This window comes from Arachis ipaensis, chromosome B4 (genome assembly GCF_059453495.1).
Source record: "Arachis ipaensis isolate K30076 ecotype BB chromosome B4, ASM5945349v1, whole genome shotgun sequence".
In the NCBI taxonomy this organism is placed as follows: Eukaryota; Viridiplantae; Streptophyta; class Magnoliopsida; order Fabales; family Fabaceae; genus Arachis; species Arachis ipaensis.
In genome coordinates, this window is record NC_142439.1 from 100,893,378 (window position 1) to 100,916,587 (window position 23,210).

The 23,210-nt window shown below is 39.3% G+C and overlaps 1 pseudogene; it reads left to right on the forward strand.

Moving 5' to 3' along the window:
• Positions 1–19,755: 19,755 nt before the first annotated feature.
• LOC148568576 (small nucleolar RNA R71) lies at positions 19,756–19,846 on the forward strand (annotated as a pseudogene).
• The last annotated feature ends 3,364 nt before the right edge of the window (positions 19,847–23,210 follow it).

Genomic DNA, 23,210 nt, shown 5'->3' on the forward strand with positions numbered 1-23,210 from the left:
AAAAGAAGAAGCCCAACCACAGGAGGAAGCACCAAAAGGCGCAGACACTGCAGAAAACACCTTTCCCATTCCATTTCCATAACTTGCAAGGAAGCCCAGGAAGCAGCTGGAACCCAATCCTAAAATGGTAGAGATATTCAAAATGGTTGAGGTAACTGTTCCTCTTTTTGATGTTATTCAACAGGTACCTAAATATGCAATGTTTCTAAAAGATTTATGTATACATAAAGACAAAATTAATGAATTAGAAACTATTCCTTTAGGTAGTTCCATATCTGCTTTAATGGGAGGACTACCTGAAAAGTGTAGTGACCCAGGTCCTTGTATAGTTAGTTGTACTATTGGTGGTGTAGTAATTTATGATTGCATGTGTGATTTAGGAGCATGTGTTAGTATAATGCCTTTGTCTATATATGATATTTTGAGGCTCCCTCCCTTAAAAAGGTCCGCAGCTCGTTTTGTGTTAGCAGATAAAAGCATTATTACAGCGGCTGGAGTTGCTGAAGATGTTTTGGTGAACATTAAAGGGCTTACATTTCTCACTGATTTTTATATCTTGGAGATGCCCCATAATGACTCAGATAAGCCATCATCAATCCTACTTGAAAGACCATTCCTGAAGACATCAAAATTCAAATTGGATGCTTTTTCAGGAACATACTCTTTTGAAAAAGATGGCCGAATAGTAATCGTCAATCTGAATGGAGTCATAAACAACCCTCCAGAAGACCATTCTATCTTCCAGTGTGATGTCATAGATGAAACTGTAGCTGAATTTCACAAGGAAGAGTTAGAAGAGAGACACACTGGACAAGGTCCAAGTGTGAGGACCCTCTTAACTGACAATGAGGGCACTTCAGCATTTTCACAAGCTCCAGACAATCCAGAGCCTGCCCATGATCAGAAGTTGGAATTAAAACCTCTTCCTCCACATCTCAAATATGCTTATCTTGAAGATGAGCAGAAGTTTCCAGTTATCATTGCAAGGGAAATCACTTCTCAACAAGAAGAGCAGTTACCTGATGTACTGAGGAGGCATAAGAAGGCAATTGGGTGGAGTTTGGCAGACATAGTAGGCATCAACCCTCAAGTATGTGAGCACAGAATATTTTTAGAAGAGGGAGCGAGACCTGTCCGTCAACCCCAAAGAAGATTGAATCCCACTATCCTGGAAGTCGTCAAAAAGGAAGTGACCAGACTGTTGGAAGCAGGTATCATCTATCCCATTTAAGACAGTGAATGGGTTAGCCCAGTACAAGTGGTTCCCAAAAAGTCTGGAGTCACTACAGTGAAGAATGAGCATGGAAAGCTCATAGCAACTAGAGTTCAGAACGCTAGTCTGCATTGATTACAGGTGTCTCAACCAAGCCACCCGTAAGGATCACTACCCACTTCTATTCATTGATCAAATGCTGGATCGCCTGTCAGGTAAATCACATTATTGCTTTTTAGATGGTTACACAGGTTATTTCCAGATTCATATAGCTCCTGAGGATCAGGAAAAGACTACTTTTACATGTCCTTTTGGGACTTATGCTTACAAGAGAATGTCCTTTGGCTTGTGCAATGCACCAGCTACTTTCCAAAGGTGCATGATGAGTATTTTCTCTGATCTTATTGAAGACTGTATGGAGGTTTTTATGGATGATTTTAGCATTTATGGTGATTCTTTTAGCCTTTGCTTAGATGGATTATCTAGAGTATTAGATAGATGTATTAATACAAACCTTGTATTAAATTTTGATAAATGTCACTTTATGGTAAAACAAGGGATTGTACTAGGACATGTGGTATCTAATAATGGAATTTCTGTAGACCCAGCAAAGGTGAATGTTATTTCGAGTTTACCTTACCCCTCCTCTGTGAGGGAGGTCCGTTCATTCCTTGGCCATGCAGGTTTTTACAGGAGATTCATAAAAGACTTCAATAAGGTAGCACTCCCCTTGTCCAGATTACTGCAGAAAGATATTGAGTTCGAGTTCAGTGAGGATTGCAAACAAGCGTTTGATAAGCTGAAGACCACCCTGACTCAAGCTCCAATTGTGAGAGGACCAGACTGGAGCCAGCCGTTTGAAATCATGTGCGATGCTTCCAACCATGCAGTAGGAGCAACGCTAGCTCAGCGTGAAGGTAAGGATCCTTTTGTTATAGCTTATGCGTCTAAGACTTTAGACACTACCCAGTCCAATTATACTACCTCTGAGAAAGAGCTTCTTGCTATTGTTTTTGCCCTGGATAAATTTCGAGCTTATTTACTTGGTACTAGAGTAGTAGTGTATTCGGACCATGCAGCTTTAAAGTATCTATTAGCTAAAAAGGAGTCCAAACCAAGGCTTATACGTTGGATACTGCTATTACAAGAATTTGATTTAGAAATAAAGGATAGAAGTGGTAACCAGAATTTAGTGGCAGACCACTTGAGTTGCCTTGAGCACGTTAAGGATGATCCTACTCCTATAGATGATAATTTTTCATTTGATAACCTGCAAGCAGTATCTGAGGTAGTCCCTTGGTATGCACCTGTAGCTAATTATCTAGTTAGCCGCACATTTCCTCCAAACTTTTCTAAGCATCAAAGAGACAAGCTGAAAAGCGAGTCTAAATATTATATATGGGATGACCCATATTTATGGAGATGTGGCGCTGATCAGGTAATTAGACGGTGTGTGCCTCAATCAGAATTCCAGTCTATTTTAGAGGCATGTCACTCATCTGAGAGTGGAGGACATTTTGGCCCTCAAAGAACAGCAAGAAAGATCTTAGACAGTGGATTCTGGTGGCCTACTCTTTTTAGAGATGCTGTCAAGTTTTGTAAATCTTGTCTCCCATGCCAAAAATTTGGTAATATATCCAGGAGGGATGAAATGCCTCAACAAATTATGCTTTTCTGTGAAATTTTTTATGTTTGGGGTATTGACTTCATGGGTCCATTTCCAAATTCTAATGGTTATTTTTATATATTGTTAGCAGTGGATTACGTTTTCAAATGGGTGGAAGCAATTCCTACCCGCACTGATGATGCTAACACTGTTGTTTCCTTTGTGAGAAACCATATTATTTGTCGCTTTGGATCACCAGGGGCAATCGTGAGCGATCAAGGCACCCATTTTTGTAACAGGAGACTAACAGGATTAATGAAGAAGCATGGGATAATTCATAAGGTTGCGAAAGCATACCATCCTCAGACCAATGGGCAAGCCGATGTGTCAAACAGAGAGATAAAACGTATCTTGCAGAAGATAGTCAAACCTCATAGAAAAGACTGGAGCACCAGGCTACAAGATGCACTCTGGGCATATAGGATAGCATACAAAACACCCATTGGGATGAGTCCTTTCCGCTTAGTTTATGGAAAAGCTTGCCATCTCCCAGTTGAAGTAGAGCACAGAGCCTTTTGGGCAGTCAAGGAGTGCAACATGGGAATTGAAAAAGCCGGAGCTGAAAGGAAGTTGCAACTGCAAGAACTGGAGAGCCTTCGCCTAGAAGCTTATGAGAACTCAAGACTATACAAGGAAAAGATGAAGGCTGTACACGATCAGCACATCAAGAAAAAAGAGTTCCAACCTAGGGATTTAGTCCTCCTTTACAAATCTCGACTGAGGCTCATGCCAGGTAAGTTGCGATCAAGATGGGAAGGTCCATACAGAGTAGAGAAGTCCGAACCATACGGAGTTTACCACCTAAGTCATCCTTCAAGTTCTGAACTTATCAAGGTTAATGGACAACGCCTGAAGCTATACCATGGCGAGAAGATGCAGAAAAACAAGGAGCTTGAGATCTTCCTCTTGGAAGATCCCCACATAGCGGAAGATTGAGCTAGTGGAGCGTCCAACTTACGGACGTTAAAGCAAAGTGCTAGGTGGGAGACAACCCACCATGGTATGATCGTTCTTTTCTTTATTTTTAGTTTTTCTATTTAATAACTCTTCTCTTTATCAGTAGATTTCGTGCATCTGCATTTGCATATTCTTATTATTTTTATGTCTATAAAAAAATCAAATCAATAAATAAATAAGGGGACAAAATTACCCCAATGCTGAATTAAGAATTCAAAGATCAATGCACATATGATAAAATTAAAATAAAAAGTTGATACATGAGTATGGAATGTACAACGGAATTCTGGGTAGCTAGGTATGAATTCTAAGGTTACACTAAATATATATAGGCTGGGTTAAAGCTTGGGTTAATTAATGATTCAATTTATAAGCTCACTTAACCATATATGTATCCCTACCCCTACCTTGGCCCCATTACAACCTTGGAAAGGCCTCATGATGTTTGCATTGGTATATTAACTATTGTTGATTGGTTAGGAGAAGAAAAAAAGTTAGAGAACATGATTAGAGAAGGATAGAGTGATTACCCTATACACTAGAGAGATTAGAGCGTACATACATCATCAGTGAGGGTTCAATGCTTGAATTTTCATGTTCCCTGCTTTCATGAGCTATCTTCTTGCACTTTTATCTGTCTTACTGTATAATGATAGAATTAGTGGAATTTGATTTGCAATTATTTTGAAGAGCTTATTTACTTTTGATCAAGTGGGCTAGAATCATATAGTTGCATTCATGTATATAGGATTGCATTGCATTGCATGAGTTTATACATGTTCATACTTATTTATTTTATCTCCTTCAATTAAGCATGAGGACATGCTAGTGTTTAAGTGTGGGGAGGTTGATAAACCACTATTTTATGGTTTATATTGTGTTTAATTGTGTGGTTTTATCATGATCCTTACCCACTTATTCATTAATTTAGCATGCATTTATATTTCCTTCCTGAAATTATTACATGATTGAAAACTGCTTCCTAAAGACTTTTAATTATACATTTTAATTCTCCTTTATTCCATTCGATACCGTGATCTGTGTGTTAAGCGTTTCAGGCTTTATAGGGCACGAATGAGTTGGAGATTAGAAAGGAAGCTAGCAAAATGGAAGGAACACAAGAAATTGAGGAGATAACCAGCGAGAAGTGACGCGGCCGCATGGCTCACGTGACCGCGCGAAAGAGGAGAAATCGCAGTGACGCGGCCGCATGACTCATACGACTGCGCGGATTGGAAAAGTACAAGCGACGCAGAGGCGTGGACGACGCAAACGCATGGCAGAGAAAAACGCGAATGATGCGTCCGCATAGATGACGCGATCGCGTGACATGCGCGATCTGCATAATCTGCAGAATTCGCTGGGGGCAATTTTGGACCCTATTTTGACCCAGTTTTCGGCCCAGAACAGCAGACTAGAGCCAGAGAACATGCAGAAACCAAAGACAACATTCATTATACAGAGTTTTAGTTTGGAGATCTAGTTTTTACTCCTCCGCTATGTTTTCTCTCTAGACATTCATAGTTCTTAGGATTTACTTTTCGATTGCTCTTTGCATTGGGACACTGAGAAGAGTTATTACCTCATCAAGACTTCGTCATTCTAGTTCGTTTTCTTTACTTGGCTTACTCTTCCATGTTCTTTGCTTTGTTTAATTTTACCATTGGAATATCTTTTTGGATTATTTAATATAAGGATTATCTTTATTTTTAATTAATTATTTTAATTTTTATTTACAATGTCTTTCTTTAATTCCTTTTCATATGCTATGAATTTTACATTCACAATGAGCGAGTAGTTCCCTAACTTGATGGGGAGTTGATTGAAGGGAACCCTTGAGTTGGAAAGCTTGAAAGAAAGATTGTAATTGGGTTTATGGTTGGATTGCCTTCTAGTCACTAACACCAATCTCTTTTAATTAAGTGGATTGCAACTTGTGAACAGACGTAGCACTCCAACTTGTTTGACTTTCCCTTACCTAGTAAAGGATAACTAAACAGGACAACTTTTAATTATCAATTAATCTTGAGAGTATTCCAACAATAATAGGGATTCCAACTAATCAACTCCCAATCAAGGCTTTTATTTACATTATTCAAATTATCCAATTTAATTTCCTGCTTACTCAATTCAAACCTTTTTGAAAACCTCTGATTAATAAAATAGCACACTTTTCTGCAACTCGTTGGGAGACGACCTGGGATTCATACTCCCAGTATTTTAATTTTAAATTTCTGTGACACCTTTCTAAATTGATAAGTGGGTTTCTGGCGAGTTAAGAACTATACTTGCAACGTATATATTTTAACAATTTTTAATTCGCCAATTTCTGCTACCATCAGTTAACAAAGTGGAATTAAGATTCAATTCTCATCATCATTGATAAGGATAGCTAGGATAGGACTTTTAATTTCTCATACCTTGCCAAAAGTTTATTTATAGTCATTTATTTATTTTACTTGCCATTTAAATTACTTGTTCTTCATTTACTTTATTTGTTAATTTGACTATTTGCTCCTCATTCTCAAAACCCCAATTTACAATCTCCATAACCAATAATAAGAACATACTTCTCTGCAGTTCCTTGAGAAGACGACCCGAGGTTCGAATACTTCGGTTATCAATTTATTTAGGGGTTTGTTACTTGTGACAACCAAAACGTTTGTAAGAATCGTTGATTGCTTGGTTTAGTAACTATACTTGCAACGAGAGTTTACTATAACCTCTAAACCATCAATCTTCAGTTCTTTCAAAGAGCAACAAACATCATGTGGTGAACTACCACAAGAAAGCATGGAAGTTTCAATCATGCTAGACAAGGCAAACAAGGAGAAAGTGGAAGCACCAAAGTTGGAGTTGAAGACCCTGCCCCCAAGCTTGAAGTATGCTTACTTGGGGAACAATGATACTTTTTCAGTAATCATCAATTCAACCTTGAACAAGGAACAAGAGGAGGAGCTCATTAAGGTGTTGAGACAACACAATGATGCCATAGGGTGGACACTTTCATACTTAAAGGGAATCAGCCCTACTATGTGAATGCACAAAATCCTTCTTGAGGAGAATGCCAAGCCCTCAATACATCCACAAAGAAGGTTGAATCCATTCATTAAAGAGGTAATGCAAAAGGAAGTGCTGAAGTTATGGCAAGCAGGAGTGATTTACCCTATCTTAGACAGCCCTTGGGTAAGCCCGGTTCAAGTAGTTCCCAAGAAGGGAGGAATCACAGTTGTGCCAAATGAAAGAAATGAGTTGATACCAACAAGAATAGTGACTGGATGGTGCATGTGTATAGACTACAGAAAGCTCAATGAAGCCACAAGGAAGGACCATTTTCCTCTACCATTCATGGATCAAATGTTGGAGAAGCTTGCTGGGCATGAGTACTATTGTTTCTTGGACGGATACTCATGCTACAACCATATTGTAGTGGATCCTAAAGACCAAGAGAAGATATCTTTCACTTGCCCTTATGGTGTTTTTGCATATAGACGTATGCCATTTGGTTTGTGCAATACACCTGCCACATTCCAAAGGTGCATGCTATCCATTTTTCTGATATGATTGAGAGGTTTATTGAGGTCTTTATGAATGATTTTTCAGTATTTGGTGACTCCTTTCCTAATTGCTTACACCATCTAGCCTTGGTGCTCAAGAGATGCCAAGAGGCTAACCTAGTTTTGAACTAGGAAAAGTGTCGTTTTATGGTTACCGAAGGGGTAGTCCTTGGCCACAAAATCTCTAAGAAATGCATAGAGGTAGATAAAGCTAAGGTGGAAGTGATTGAAAAATTATCCCCACCTTGCAATGTCAAAGCAATTAGGAGTTTCTTGGGACATGCTAGGTTCTATAGAAGGTTTATTAGAGACTTTTCAAAAATTGCCAAACCTTTAAGCAACTTGCTTGTCTCTAATGTACCATTTATATTTGATAGAGAATGTATGCAAGCTTTTGATGAGCTTAAAAGCAAGCTCTCCTCTGCACCTATTATAGCACCACCTAGCTAGGATTTACCTTTTGAATTGATGTGTGATGCATCAGATTTTGCTATTAGTGCTGTCCAAGGACAAAGGAGAGACAAGCTAGTGCATGTCATTTAATATGCTAGCAAGGTTCTTAATGAAGCCCAAAGAAACTACACCACCACAGAAAAAGAACTACTTGCTATAGTCTTTGCATTTGATAAATTCAGATCTTACCTCATCGGTTCTAAAGTCATTGTGTTTACTGATCATGCAGCACTCAAATACTTGTTAACCAAACAAGAATCCAAGCTTAGATTGATTAGATGGATCCTATTACTCCAAGAGTTCAACATTGAAATCAAGGACAGAAGTGGAGCAGAAAATAAGGTGGCTGACCACCTATCAAGGATCCCACATGAAGAGGATGAAGCACATAGCCCTGGTGTAAATGAGAGTTTCCCAGATGAGCAATTGATGATGATCCAAGAGGCTCCATGGTTCACAGATATAGCCAACTTTAAGGCCATTGGAGAGCTACCTTCCAACATCAACAAATACTTGAAAAGGAAGCTCATCAATGATGCCAAGCATTACATTTGGGATAAGTCCTATCTTTTCAAGAGGTATGCTAATGGACTATTAAGAAGATGCATCTCCTATCAGGAAGGACAAGAGGTTCTTTGGCATTGCCATGGATCTATCTATGGAAGACATTTTAGTGGAGAAAGGACTGCAGCCATGGTGTTGCAATGTGGATTCTTTTGGCCTACTATATTCAAAGATGCAAAGGAGTTTGTAACAAGGTGCAATGAGTGTCAAAGAGTTGGCAACCTACCCAAAAAGAATGAGATGCCACAAAGATTCATCATGGAGTTGGAATTGTTTGATGTTTGGGGAATTGATTTCATGGGACCTTTTCCACCCTCATATTCAAACAATTACATACTAGTGGCTGTGGATTATGTGTCTAAATGGGTAGAGGCTATAGCAACATCAATAAATGATAACAAAGTGGTGATCAACTTCTTGAAGAAGAACATATTTAGCCGGTTTGGGGTTCCAAGAGCTCTTATAAGTGATGGAGGAACTCACTTTTGCAACAAGCAACTAGAGACACTCCTCCTCAAATATGGTGTTAAGCATAAGGTAGCCACCCCATACCATCCACAAACCAATGGTCAAGCTGAAATTTCAAATAGAGAGCTAAAAAGGATCCTTGAGAAGACTGTTGGAAACTCAAGAAAAGACTGGTCCAAGAAGCTAGATGATGCATTATGGGCTTATAGAACAGCTTTTAAAATACCTATTGGCATGTCTCCATGCCAATTGGTGTTTGGAAAAGCTTGTCATCTACCAGTGGAGCTTGAACATAGAGCATTTTGGGCTCTAAAGATGTTAGACTTTGATAATCAAGCTGTTGGAGAAAGAAGATTGCTGCAACTCAATGAGTTAGAATAATTCAGAACTCAAGCTTATGAAAATGCCAAGATTTAAAAAGAGAAAACAAAGAAATGGTTTGATCAAAAGCTGGCAAGAAGAGAGTTTGTAGAAGGCCAAAAGGTTCTTTTATACAACTCAAGGCTCAAATTTTTCCCAGGAAAACTAAAATCAAGATGGTCTGGACCCTTCACAATCATCAAGGCTTCTCCTTATGGTCATGTGGAGCTCATGGATGACAAAACACAGAGGACTTTCATTATCAATGGCCACAGACTTAAGCACTACTTGGGAGACTCACTGGATGAGCAAAGAGTGAACTAAAACCTCAGCTGAAGAGGAAGTACCGTCAAGCTAGTGACGTTAAAGAAGCGCTAGTTGGGAGGCACCCCAACACTCATATCCTTTCAATTTCAAGCTTTGTAGATTAGTTTATGTTTAGTCACTTTGGTTGATGGTTTTTTAGTTTCTAGTTGTTAGTTATTTAGTTGATAGTTTCTTAGACTTTAGCTTCAAAAATTTTCTTAGTCTTGTTGAAAGTGCAACTTTGCATGCTCCATTATGTGATGTCTTTAATTGGGTTGAGAAGCTGGCTGAGGAACTAAGTTTGGTGTGGCCACCAGCCCACTTAATTTTTTGGACTTACAACAATTTGATTAATCTTAAGAGTAAGCCAAAAATTTAAGTTTGGTGTGGCCACCATCATGAGAATTCAGTCGTGCATCCACATTAAGCCCAATAATTTGGCATTTTAATGCACCTAGTAACTTGGCAAGATAATTGAATAGGTTGCTTAATTGTGTACACATAGAGTGGAAGTGAAAGGGTATGAAGAATTCATTTTCTTCCACTCATTATGTATACAATAAAGTTTAATTATGAGCCAATTACTAGATGTAATGAACCTAAGTTTGGTGTCCAAGAGACACACAAAATGAAGGCTAATTAAATGGAGGAAAAGGAAGCAAATTTTTTTATCACTAATATGAGTTTGAAACTGAATTTTCAGGAAGAGATGGGACCCACATGATATTGAACACTCATCAAGTCAAGAGGTCAAAGTGTACTTCACACTTTGGAACTCAAAAACCTGAAGAAAGCTGAACAGCCTTTTGGGTTGGCACTCTCCCCACAATAAGCGCCAATATTAAGGTTGAAAACTTTAATTTTGGTCATCAATTGCATCCTTCCAGACCCTTCCTTCCCTCCCTATATATTGTTTCACTCACCTCTCTTCCTCACACCACTTACACTTCTTCTCTCATACCGAAACCCTCTACCCATTTCTCTACTTTTTTTCCTTCTTTCCTTCTTTCTTGCTTTCTTGATTGGGACAATCAAGTCCTAAGTTTGGTGTTGAAGCAAACCCTTGCTTTGCTTTCTTTCTCTTTCTTTCTTATAAACCCTTTCATCACCCCTCTAAACCTTCTTGTTACACTTCAATGGCACCACCAAAGGCCACTGGTTCAAAGAAGAGAAAGACCAAAGAAGCTTCCTCTAGCTCTTCAAGCTACAATGAGTTCAAGTTTCTCTCATTCTTCCACCAAAACCAGTTTTATGGGTGGGTGAATGAGAGGCAAATAATCTCTGAGGTTGGCTACCAACTAGGGAGAGATGAGCATATGGAAATCACTAATGAGATCAATAGTAAGGGCTGGGTAATCTTGTGCAACCCACCGAAGAATGTGGTAGTGAGCTTGGTGAGGGAGTTTTATGCCAATTCTGTTCCATAGCCAGGGCAATAACTCACTCATTTAAGCTATGTAAGAAGGAAAGATATTGACTACAGTCCAGCAAACCTAGAAAGAATGCTGGAAGTGAGGCGCACAAGATCCTCTCGGAGCTTTGAAGAAAGAATCCAGCAACTTGATCCCAAATTTGAAGACATTCTGAATAAGATATGCATCCTCAACACCGAATGGATCAAGGACAAAGATGGAAGGCCAAACCAATTTAGGAGAAGAGATTTGTGTCCCCAAGCTAGAGGGTGGCTTGATTTTATAAGAAGATCCCTCAACCCTACCTCCAACACTTCGGAGGTGACTATATAGAGAGTCGTGTTGATTTATAGCATAATGAAGGGGGAGAACATGAATGTGGGAGAGATGATTGTAAATAACATTCAGAGGGTGATAACAAGCACCAAGGACAGCACAAGGTTGGCCTTTCTAAGCATAATCCAGTGACTATGTGATGAGGTTGGAGTAGAGACTGTGATTGATGAAACCTTGCTGGAGCAAGACATGCCAATAACTGCCAAGAAGATAGAGAAGGTGGTGGCCATCAACCCACTACAAAGAGCCAGAGAACATAGGGCTCATGTGCAACAACCACAAGGGCCACCACAACAAGAAGAAGCATATGTTCAAGCACCAATTCCACAGTTTCAAGCAAAATTTCCAGAAGATTTTAATTGGGAAGAAATGCAAGGGAAAATCCACCATATGTAAGGAGACATCACCCAACTTATGGAGCATGATGGAGGCAAAAATCAGCCAGTTAAGAAATTATAATAAGAACGACGTTGTAAGTACAGTTCTTAACCAACAAAAATCCGCTTATCAATTTAGAAAGGTTGTCACGAAATTAGAATAAAAATACTGGGAGTATGAATCCCAGGTCGTCTCCCAACGAGTTGAAAAAAGGGTGCTATCTTATTAATCAGGAGTTTCCGAGAAATTTTGAGGGTTGAATAATAGAAAATAAATAATTGTAAATTAGCGCAATGAAAATTAAAAGAGATTTATATATTCAAAATAAAAAGCCTTAACCGGGAGAATGATTAATTGGAAGTTTTATCCTTGTTGGAATTCTCTCAAGTGTAGTATCAAGAGGTTGTTTTTTTCACTTAGTTAACCCTTACTAAATAAAGGAAAGTCAAGTGATTGAGCTAACTCTTATTCACAAATCCTAATCCTCTCCCTTGGGAAGGACTAGCGTTAGTAAATAGAGAATTATCCAACAACTTCCATTTTAACTAATCACTTGAGCACTCCAACTTAAGGGTCTCTATTTAATCAACCCTCAAGTCAAGTTGGTAGTCTACTCCATTGACATGAAAACTACTTGCACAGAATTAAAAAGGGAATGAAAGGAAGACATGATAAACAATAACTGAAAATTAATTAAAAGTAAAAGTAATCCTTTGCATTAATAAATTCTAAAAACAATCAAATTGTAGCTCTGAACAAAGATTAAGGATATGGAAGAGTAAGGGAATAAGAAAACAAACTAGAATAACAACTTCAATGGAGGTAATGACTCTTTTCAATATCCAAAAGCAAAAGCATAAAACTAGAAAAATATGAATGTAAAAGAAAACCTAGAGGAAGAGTGATTTCTCTCTCTAAGATTCCAAGCTAAACTAAAACTATGCTAATGAGAATGTGTGTTGAGTCTCTGCTCGTCCTCTGGCTCTAGTCTGTGTTTTTGGGCCGGAAACTGGGTCCAAACTCGGCCCAAAATCGCCCCCAGCGTTGCAATTTTTGCAGATCGCGCATGTCACGCGTACGCGTCAGTCACGCGTGGGCGTCGTTTGGCGATTTTCCTTGTCACGCGTACGCGTCAGGCACGCGCACGCATCGTTGTGCAAACTCCAATTCACGCGCACGCATGAACCATGCGTGTGCATCGCTCCTTGCTGATTGTCTCCTTTATTTCTTGTACTCCTTCCATTTTTGCAAGCTTTCTCTCCATCGTCTAAGCCATTCCTGCCCTGTAAAGCCTGAAAGCACTGAACACACAGATCACAGCATCAAATGGTATAAAAGGGGAATTGAAAAACACAAATTAAAGGCTTAGGAAGCAAGGTTTTAACCATAGAACAAAACTAGGAAGGAATTGTAAAACCATGTAATTTGTATGAATAAGTGTGCAAAGACTTGATGAAACCACTCAATTGAGCATAAGATAAACCATAAAATAGTGGTTTATCAGAGCAACAGAAGCAATGGGAGCAAATGCAAGAGAGCATCCAACAACTTCAAGGAAGTGTGGAGTATATGAAGGAGCAGCAAGGTCAATTCCATTGGGGAGAAATGCAAGGTAGCCTCAACAAAATTCTGGAACAACAAATGGTGCAATAGAGGAATCTTGCTGAGTTTAGGTCCCTCTATGAGGCTAGGACCACATCAAGAAGACAATATGACATAAATACACAAGCAAAGATGAATCACTTGTGTAATGTGGTAGCCATCGTGAACCCCAATTATCCAACATTCATGCAAGGAATGGAAGAGTTTAGTGCTAGGCAAAAGGAGATTTTGGCTAAGCACAAGGAAGATGAGAAGACCTACATGAGGAGGTTAGGCTTCTAGAAGCCAAGGAACACTCAAGCACAAAAAGGAGCCTCAACAAAGAAGAATGGTGATGAGTCCTCCAAGAAAAAGGATAAGGGAAAGGGGCCTATGCATTGAGCTGTTGATGAGTAAAAGGTGGTTGAGTCTCAATTGGAAGCTATTTTCTAAATTTGCTGCTTAGAAGTTTATTTTGATATGCTAGTTGTTTTTTTTATGAGTTTCAGAGTCCTCCTTTGAGTCCTTTATGTTTCAGTTTTTACTTAAGAAAGAAAATGTCTTTTGTTAAGTTTTAATACATTAATAAAATAAGTTTGCTTCCAAAAAGAGTCAATGATGAGTTTTTGCAAAATAAGAGTAAGAGACTAAGACCCAAGTGAGCTGGATTAAAAATAAGAGATGAGAAACAAGTGTAAAACCATGAATTGAAACTTGGAAGTAAGTAATTCATAATGAAACAACTAGACCTAGGGGACATAACAAGTAGATGCTAAAGATGACCCTTGAATATCAATAGAACCAAGAAGTAGTAAGCAAGACCCAAGGCTTTGAGCATCAACTACTAGGAGATAAGAAAGAAAAAAAAAGCTCAAAGAGCCAAGACCCTAGTAGATGCTTGTGGTGAAGATGTGTCAAGAAGAGAGACCTGAGCAAGTAAATTCTTAGGGGTGTTTCAACACCTAGTACCTTAAAACCAATTGGTTTGGGAGTGCTAATTGAAAGCTTACCTTAAAGGGTCGTCTTGAGACAAAATACTTAAAGTCGTGGTCAATCAAGGAAACAAAAAGATAATGAAAGAAGAAAAAGAGCAATCAAAAGAAAGATAATAAACCTTACTACTTCAAGGTGATAATCAATAGAAGGGGCTCTAAAGGCAAGCACTTAAAAGGGTCCTCAAAAGTCTAAGAGTTCAATGTGATATGAAAGCAATAACAAAGTTCATGCATGATTTGATACCTAGCCTCTATCTTTATTTTTGAATACATTCTCTTAAAGGTCAAGTTTCAATCAATTAGAACAATTCACATTGATTTGCTTGGGGACAAGCAAAATTTAAGTTTGGTGTTGTGATTACTTACATCATCTACCTCTTTCTCTCATCTAAAAGGACCGTAGAATTGATGAATTCTTATTCAATTGATGCAATCACATGAACTATATGGTGAAATTGTGGGACATTGCTTTGAAATAAGTCTTGCTTGAATTTCAGGTGAAAAGAGCAACGAAAGAGGGAGAAGGCAAGAAAAAGGAGCTGGGCGTGTGTGCTGGGTGTGCCACTTCATGCAAATGCCACCATTTTGGATGGGCATGGCACGCCAGCTATTGTTCCCAGAGGGCAAGATTTGAGGGATTATTATGGGCGTGGTACGCCAGAGCTGGGCGTGGCACGCCAACTATACTTCCCAGAAAGAGTCCATGAAGAACTTCAATGGGCGTGGCACGCCAAGGCCAGGTGTGGCACACCAGCTATCTTTCCCAGAACATGAATAGACAAGCTTTACAATGGGCGTGGCACGCCAGTTATCTTTTCCAGAAAAGGGAACTCCAAGCTTTATAATGGGCGTGGCACGCCAGTTATTCTGGCCAGAGAGGGATTTTTGAAGACTTGCAAGGGGCGTGGCACACCAGCTCTATCCTCCACAATGGGCGTGGCATGCCAATTCAATCGAGTAGAGGAAAAGGGAAGAAGCAGCATCGAAGGCATGTCACTTGGTACTTTGGGCGTGGCACGCCAGGCTTGTGAGTTTAACCATCATGATGAGCGTTTCACTTGAGTCTTGGGCGTGGCACGCCAGTTTACTAAACCAGAAAAGGTGCACGAAGCTCCAACAAGGGCGTGGCACACCAAGTCGAAGGTGTGGCACGCCAATACAAACTCCCAGAGAAGAAGGGACAAGGACTCATCGAAGGCGTGCCACTTGAGACTTTAGGCATGGCACGCCAAGTTAAAGTATCAATGGGTATGCCACTTGGTATTTTGGGCGTGGCACGCCAACCTTGTTCGCACCATGCGTGTCACTTGAGTTTTGGGCGTGGGACACTAGCTTACTGGACCAGAAGGGAATGTTCATGCACCACAATGGGCGTGGCATGCTAAACCCAGGCGTGGCACGCCAGTTCAAAATTCCAGAGAAGAGATTGAAGACCTTAATGATGGCGTGGCACGCCAGACCTGGGCATGGCACGCTCGTACAAGTGACCAGAGAAGAAGAGTGATGAGCTTAACAAGGGCGTGGCACGCCACTGCAGGGTGTGGCACGCCAATCAAAAGTCCATAAGAGGAGCTTGAAGATATCAATTTGGGCGTGCCACTTTGGATCTTTGGCGTTACACGCCAATTCAACATACATCATGGGCGTGCCACTTGAGAGATGGGTGTGCACACCAAGCCGGCTTCACTAAGGGGGTGTGCCACTTGGTAGCCAAGCATGGCACGCCAAGCCAAGCTGATGAGCTGGGCGTTGCATGCCAGTCACACGCCGCGCACACGCCTGATGCCAGGGCATTTTGGCCAGTTTCACTAACCTTTTCTTTACTGTTTTTAAGGTAGTTTCATGCATTTTCTTAGGAAATAAGCTATTTTTAGGTAGATATTCACTTACATCTTGATTCAAGCATACATTGTGCACTTTACATGATTTCATGAGAATTTTGCATGAATTATATGATAAATTGGATGATGTATGATCCCATGATTAAGAGCAAGACTTTGATGCACTTTGTTTGATTGATTTCAGGCCAAAAGAAGAAGAGAAGAGCCACGTTAGTGGCTACGTTAGTTATACTAACGTGGGCACTAACATGGAAGGAAGGAAAGCCACAACGTTAGTGAGAAAAGTTAGTGGCATTAACTTTGAAGAAGGAGGGCATGGAACGAAGACCCACGTTAAGAGTCACGTTAGCTACACTAACGTGAACTCTAACGAAGGGACAAAAGGCACCAAGCAATGTTAATGGGAAAAGTGAGCCCCAATAACGCTTGCGAAAGGGGGTATATGCCAACGTTAGTGGAAAAAGTGAGTGCCACTAACGTTTTCGAAGCAAGAAGACCCACGTTAGCTTCCACGTTAACTACATTAACGTGGGAACTAACGTGGAAGGAAAGGGAGATGCCAAAGTTAGTAGAAAATGTGATCTCCACTAACGTTGGCGAAGCAAAAAGACCCACGTTAACTTCCACGTTAACTAGATTAACGTGGTAGTTAACGTGGGCAAAAGTCCCACTTGGCAGCCTGACCATGCCTTCTGCAAACAAGAATAACTTGAGACACAAAACTCCAAATGAGATGATTCTAGTGGCATTAGAAAGTAGGATTATAGAGCTTTCCAAGCATATATGGCACTACATGGTTGACACTAAATTTGAGGGAGAAAACCTGCCCCGAAAGTGCAATGATGAACATGGTATCAACCTGTATAAAGGCCACCTCTTCACCTTCCAAGAAGTGTAACTCGAGTTGTAGAGCTTTAAATGATGTGCCTCTAAAGGCATTGGAAAGTAGACATCCAGGACTTTCCAACAATATATAATAGTATGGGGTGGACACTAAGTTTGAGCTCTAGAAACTAGCAATAATGAAGCCCTGATCGCTAGCGTTATTGGCACTCAAGTTTTCCAGTAACGCTGGCAACTATGCCAGCGACCATGTCCAATTCAAAGGGGCATAACTTGAGCTATGGAGGTCCAATTGAGGTGATTCCAGTTGCGTTAGAAATCTGACATTCAGAGCTTTCCAACGATATATAATACTCTATAATGGGCATGAAATTGGAGCACAAACAAGAGGCATCTTTTAAGCCCCAAAAACACCAACTGGGCAAAAAGTGCAACGTTAGCCACAATAACTTTAGCACTAACGCCATACTTGTATTGTTAGTGTGGCTAACTTTAGCACTAACTTTAGCACCTGGACCTCAACTTGACTCACTCTCTCTCAAGTCCACTTCAAAGCTCAAGCAAGCAAGCCCACAATTGTCAACCAATCAAGACCACAAGAAGCATCTAGAATAGGAATTTTCATTTAATTGTAATTTGCTTTTAATTTCATTTTGTAATTTAGGAGAGCCTATATAAAGGCCTTAGTCTTTACATTGAAAGCAATCTTGGAAAGGGGGGTCTGGAAATTCTGGAATGGGGGATTAAAGAGGGGTATTTGGACTCCCTCCCCTCACACATTTTTCCTTCTCTTTCTTTTAGTTGTAATTTTCATTTATGAATGTTGAATTTTCAATTTCAGTTTGAATCTTCATATTTACTTTTCTGTACTTTCTTTCTTTTCTATTTTTGTAGAGCAATGATCAACTAACTCTTTACATTGGCTTAGAGAGCTCTATTGTGATTCAATGGGTTAAGTGTAGTTCTTATTCTTCTTCTTCTTTCTTTCCTCTTGATTTTACTAGAGGGCTTTCGATCTTCATCCAATTGGGTAGTTATCTTGGAAAAGAAACTATTCATACTTGGATCTCTTCTGAACCTTGAAAGAGGAATGAAGAGATCATGCTAGAAATGCTTTCTCATGCTGGACCAAATTGGGTGTGGATGGATATGTGACTATAATCCTTCAACACTTGATTTGGGAAATGCATATGGTATAATCAGTGACCATACTTCATCTCTTCTCATGAGCAATTGACCAAGGAATTGGCTATTGATCAAGATTTGAGAGATCGAATTACAAGGAATTGTAATTCGATCACTTAAGATTGCCAAGGAGATCAATGAATGCATTGATTGAGGAAGAGATGAGAATGAACTTGATCCGGAGGATTGCAATATCTCTTGATCCCAATGTTTATTTTATTTTTAGTTCTTACATTTACTTTTCTTGCCATTTTACTTTTCTGCACTTTATTGCTTTCTTTACTTTTCTGTCAATTTACAATTCCTTGTTGCTTATTACTCCAATATGATTCGTCTAACTAGGATAATCAATTAACCATTGATTGCTTAATCCGTTAATCTCTATGGGATTCGACCTCACTCTTTTGTGAGTTATTACTTGACGACAATTCGGTACACTTGCCGAAGGAAATTTGTTGCGAGACAAGTTTTCCGTGCATCAACGCCACTCACATGCCTCAATTTAATGGTTTTTCTCTTTAGTTTTCAGTTGTAATTTTCCTTTCCCTGTGTAATTTTCATTTCCAGTAATATGAGTAGTATAAATACCTCTTGAAGAGTACTGAAAAAGGGTTGGTGGCTTAGTTTGGAATTTGGACTTCACCTACTTCATCTTCTTCCATCTCTTGTACTTTTCTCTAAGCTATGAGTAGCTAAACTCCCTCTTATTGGGGGAGGGAGCTCTGTTGTACTTGATGGATTAACTGATAGTGAATTTCTTCTTCTCTTCATCTCTCTTTGATTTGCTAGAAGGAATTTCGTTCTGCATGTTTAGTGTTTAATTATCTTGGAAAAGAGATTGAATGCAAATTGGGTTTCATGGGAGCCTTGGAAAAGGAAACATGAAACCATGCTTGAAATCTCTTCTCACATTGAGTAGATCTGGGTTTTGGGATTGGATATGGTGACATGAAATCTATCTAATTATTTGGATCTATGAGGATGTGTGGTAAAATCAGGGACCAAGCTTATCTCTCTTCATGAGCAATTAGACCAAGGAATTGACTGATTATCAAGATTTGAGAGATTGAATCACCAAGGAATTGGGTTTCAATCAATGATGATTGCCAAGAGGTCAATGAGTTGCATGATTGAAGAGGAGATGATCTGAATTTTAATCCAAAGAGAGCAACATCTCCCAACTCCAATGAATCTTCCCTATTCTTTATAGCTTTCTTTAATTTCTGCTACCAGCCCATTCCCCGTTTACAATTCAGTCATTTATATTTCTGCAATTTACTTTCATGTTCTTTGTGATTCTGCACTTTATTGCTTCCCTTTATTTTTAAGTTATTTACAATTCTGTTATTTAGAATTCTGCACTCAACAATTACTCTTGATTAGTTTGACTAAATCACCCAGTGACTAAAGTTGTTCAATCAATCAATCTCCGTGAGATTCGACCTCACTCATTGTGAGTTATTACTTTACGATAATTTGGTATACTTGCCAAGAGGAATTTATTATAGTGATGCAGTAAATTCTAGTCAATCAGACATCTTCTTCATGTGCAATGAACCTCCGCAGAATTATGAAAACACATTTTGGACATTTCACGTAAGCCTTCATAAAAGATCTCTAGCTGAGTCCCTTTCGAAAACATGTCAGGAGGGCATTACTTGGTTAGCAGCTTGTACCTCTCCCAGGCTTCATAGAGGGTCTCACCATCTTTTTGCCTGAAGGTCTGAACCTCCACCCTTAGCTTAGTTAGCTTCTGTGGTGGGAAGAATTTAGACAAAAATCCAGTGACCACCTTATCCCAAGTGTCCAGGCTCTCTTTGGGTTAAGAATCTAGCCACAGCTTTGTTCTATCCCTCACAGCAAATGAAAAGAGCATGAGTTTGTAAACCTCAGGATTCACTCCATTCATTTTCAAAGAATCACAAATCTGCAGGAAATTAGAAATAAATTGATTTGGATCTTCCTGCGAAAGTCTGTAATACTGACAATTTTGTTGCACAAGAGTGACTAGCTGAGGTTTCAGTTCAAAATTCCTTGCAGCTATAGGAGGCACACAATACTTTTCCCATAGAGATGTGGATTGGGAGCAGTGTATGAGCTAAGAACTCTTCTATTTTGCCATTCTCATTCGAAATTGCACATTGGCATTAACAGCACGATTATGATTCATAGTTGACTCTGCGGCTTCCTTTTCAAAAGTCTCACTCAGATTTTCACTAGCCTTGTAAAGTCTAGCTTGTTGCAAGCGCTGCCTCAAAGTATTTTCAGGTTTAGGATCAAAATCTGTAAGAGGTTCCTTGTCTTTGTTCCTTCTCATAAACAGACAGAAAACAAGAAAAGTAGAATTCTCTACGTCAGAGTGTAGAGAATTTCCAGTGAGGTAACCTGTGTAAAGAAATAAAATAAAACACTAAACAATTAACACAAGGAATTTTCGAAAATAGAAAAAATAAAGCTAGAAATTTCGAAATATATAAAAGGAAATGAATAAGAAAATTAAAATAAAATTAACCAGGTAACACCAAACTTAAATTCAGGAATTAAGGAAAAATAATAGCATAAATTTTCGATAATTATAGAGTAAAGTTATATAAAATTAAAGCTAAAATGCCTAATCTAAGCAATCAAACAACTAACAGTTGTCAATCAAAGTCAATTCCCGGCAACGGCACCAAAAACTTGGTGTGGAATTTATAACCCACAAACTAACCGGCAAGTGCAACGGGTCGTACCAAGTAGTACCTCAAGTGAATGAGGGTCGATCCCACGAGGATTGATGGACCAAGCAACAATGGTTGCGTGATTTACTTAGTTAGACAAACCGAAAAGAGTGTTTTAAGAGTTTAATTGCATTAAACAGTAAATTCAGGAAATCAGAAAGCAAGCAGTAAACAGGTTGTGAAATATATGGAGAAAACAGTTAAGGTTTCAGAGATATTTATTTTTCGGATTAACTTTTCTTACCAACTATTTTAATCATGCAAGATTCAATTCATGGCAAACTATATGTAACTAAACCCTAATTCCTAAGACCGTTTTAGTCTCCTCTAACCTTCATCAACCGCCAATTCCTTGGTCACTTGATTCCAATTAGAGGGTTAAGTTCAATTCTAGTTTATATGCCACAGAAATCCTAATTATCCAAATATAAGAGGACTATATGTCACGTACCCCGTTAATTCTAGATAATTAAAATTTAGGAGAAATTATTTTCAAACTGTTGTTCAAGAAAAGAGCTTTTCCAAGTTTTACAAGAACTCAATTAGAACAAGGGTCATACTTCCGTTCCACCCAGATTCATAAGATAAAGAACGAAAATAATTCTTGAAATTAAAATCAATACATGAATTAAAATAGAACAATAATAGTATTAATCCATAGAATAAATAGAGCTCTTAACCTTAACAGTAGAGGTTTAGTTGCTCATGTTTCAGAGAGAAAACTAGGGTTTTGTAAAACTGTAAATTGTGGAATGAGGTAAGAGAGAAGAGAAGAGCCCGAAGGGCTGATTCTTTTCCCTTTTATATCTAATCATAATTAATGTAAAATATATGTTTTAAAACTAAATAATATCTTTTCCTATTTATAAATAAAATAAAATTTTGAATCAGAATTAAATAACTCTTCGTAGCCTTCCTTGAGGATCATGGGGACCACTTTGATTCATATAGCTGGCACCTAACTTAGTGGAGGTGGCGTATAACTTGACCCTGGCCAAATGGAATGAGTCTTATGGTTGTAGCTGGCGCCTAACTTGGTGAAACCCAAGTTAGGCGCCACCCATGCAGTGAACTTGGAGTCTTTTCCCTTGTCCTAGCGCCTAACTTGGGAAAAGCCAAGTTAGGTGTCACCTATGCAGCATGCACTTAACGTGTAAATCCTCCTTTGGCGCCTAACTTGGGATTTCCCAAGTTAGGCGCCACCGAGGTCGAATTGCTGGAGAAGAAGTGTATACTATTATACATCATTGGAAAGCTCTATAAGTTAGCTTTCTAATGCCACTAAAATCACGTCAATTGGATCTCTGTAGCTCGAGTTATTCATGTTAGAGTGCAGAGAGGTCAGGGTTGACAGCATCATTCGCTTTCTTCTTTTTTTGTGCAAAAACTCCATCAAATCCCTCCGAATGCTACCTGAAATAAACAGAATTGCACAGGACTCAAAGTAGTATCAATAGTGGCTAAAAGATATTTAATTCTTGATTAAACTCAACAATTTGAATGCAAATTCACTATGAAAAGATAGGAAAGATGCTCACACATCAGTTCAACGCCCATAGAAGCACCATTATTGGCATTGGAGCCAGTAAGGAAGACCTTACTGGGTGTTCAACGCCCAACAAGCCACCATTACTGGCATTGAACACCAGTAAGGATGTCTTTACTGAGCGTTCAACGCCCAAGACAGCACAAAAGCTGGCATTTAACGCCAGTGAAAGTATTTAAGTTGGGCATTCAACGCCCAAAGAAACACAAGTCCTGGCATTGAATGCCACAATAGGGATAGTTGGAAACCCTAAGCCCACTAAGAACTTCCCTATTGAAGAACTAATAAAACCTAAGGTTCATGAGGAGCCCATTGAAGTTCCCTTGAATGCTTGGTTGAGGATCATAGAATCTGAAGAGTACTCTTCCTCTGATGAGGAAGAGGAAACTAGGGAAGAACAAGTTGCTCAGTACCTTGGACTTCTCATGAAGCTGAATGCCAAGTTGTTTGGGACAGAGCCATTGGAGGAAGAACCTCCAGTGCTCACCAAGTAACTCAATGCCTTGGTTCAGCAGAAACTACCTCAGAAGCTGCCGGATCCCAGACGCTTCCTGATTCCCTGTACCACAGGCACCATTAGCTTTGATAAGGCTCTGTGTGACCTAGGGTCAAGCAGAAACCTTATGCCACTATCTGTAATGGAGAAGTTAGGAATCTTTGAGGTACAAGCTACAAGAATCTCACTAGAGATGGCAGACAAGTCCATGAAAAAGGCTTATGAACTGGTAGAGGATGTCTTGGTGAAGGTTGAAAATCTTTACATCGCTAATAACTTCATAATCCTAGATACTTGGGAGGAAGAGGATGAGTCCATCATCCTTGGAAGACC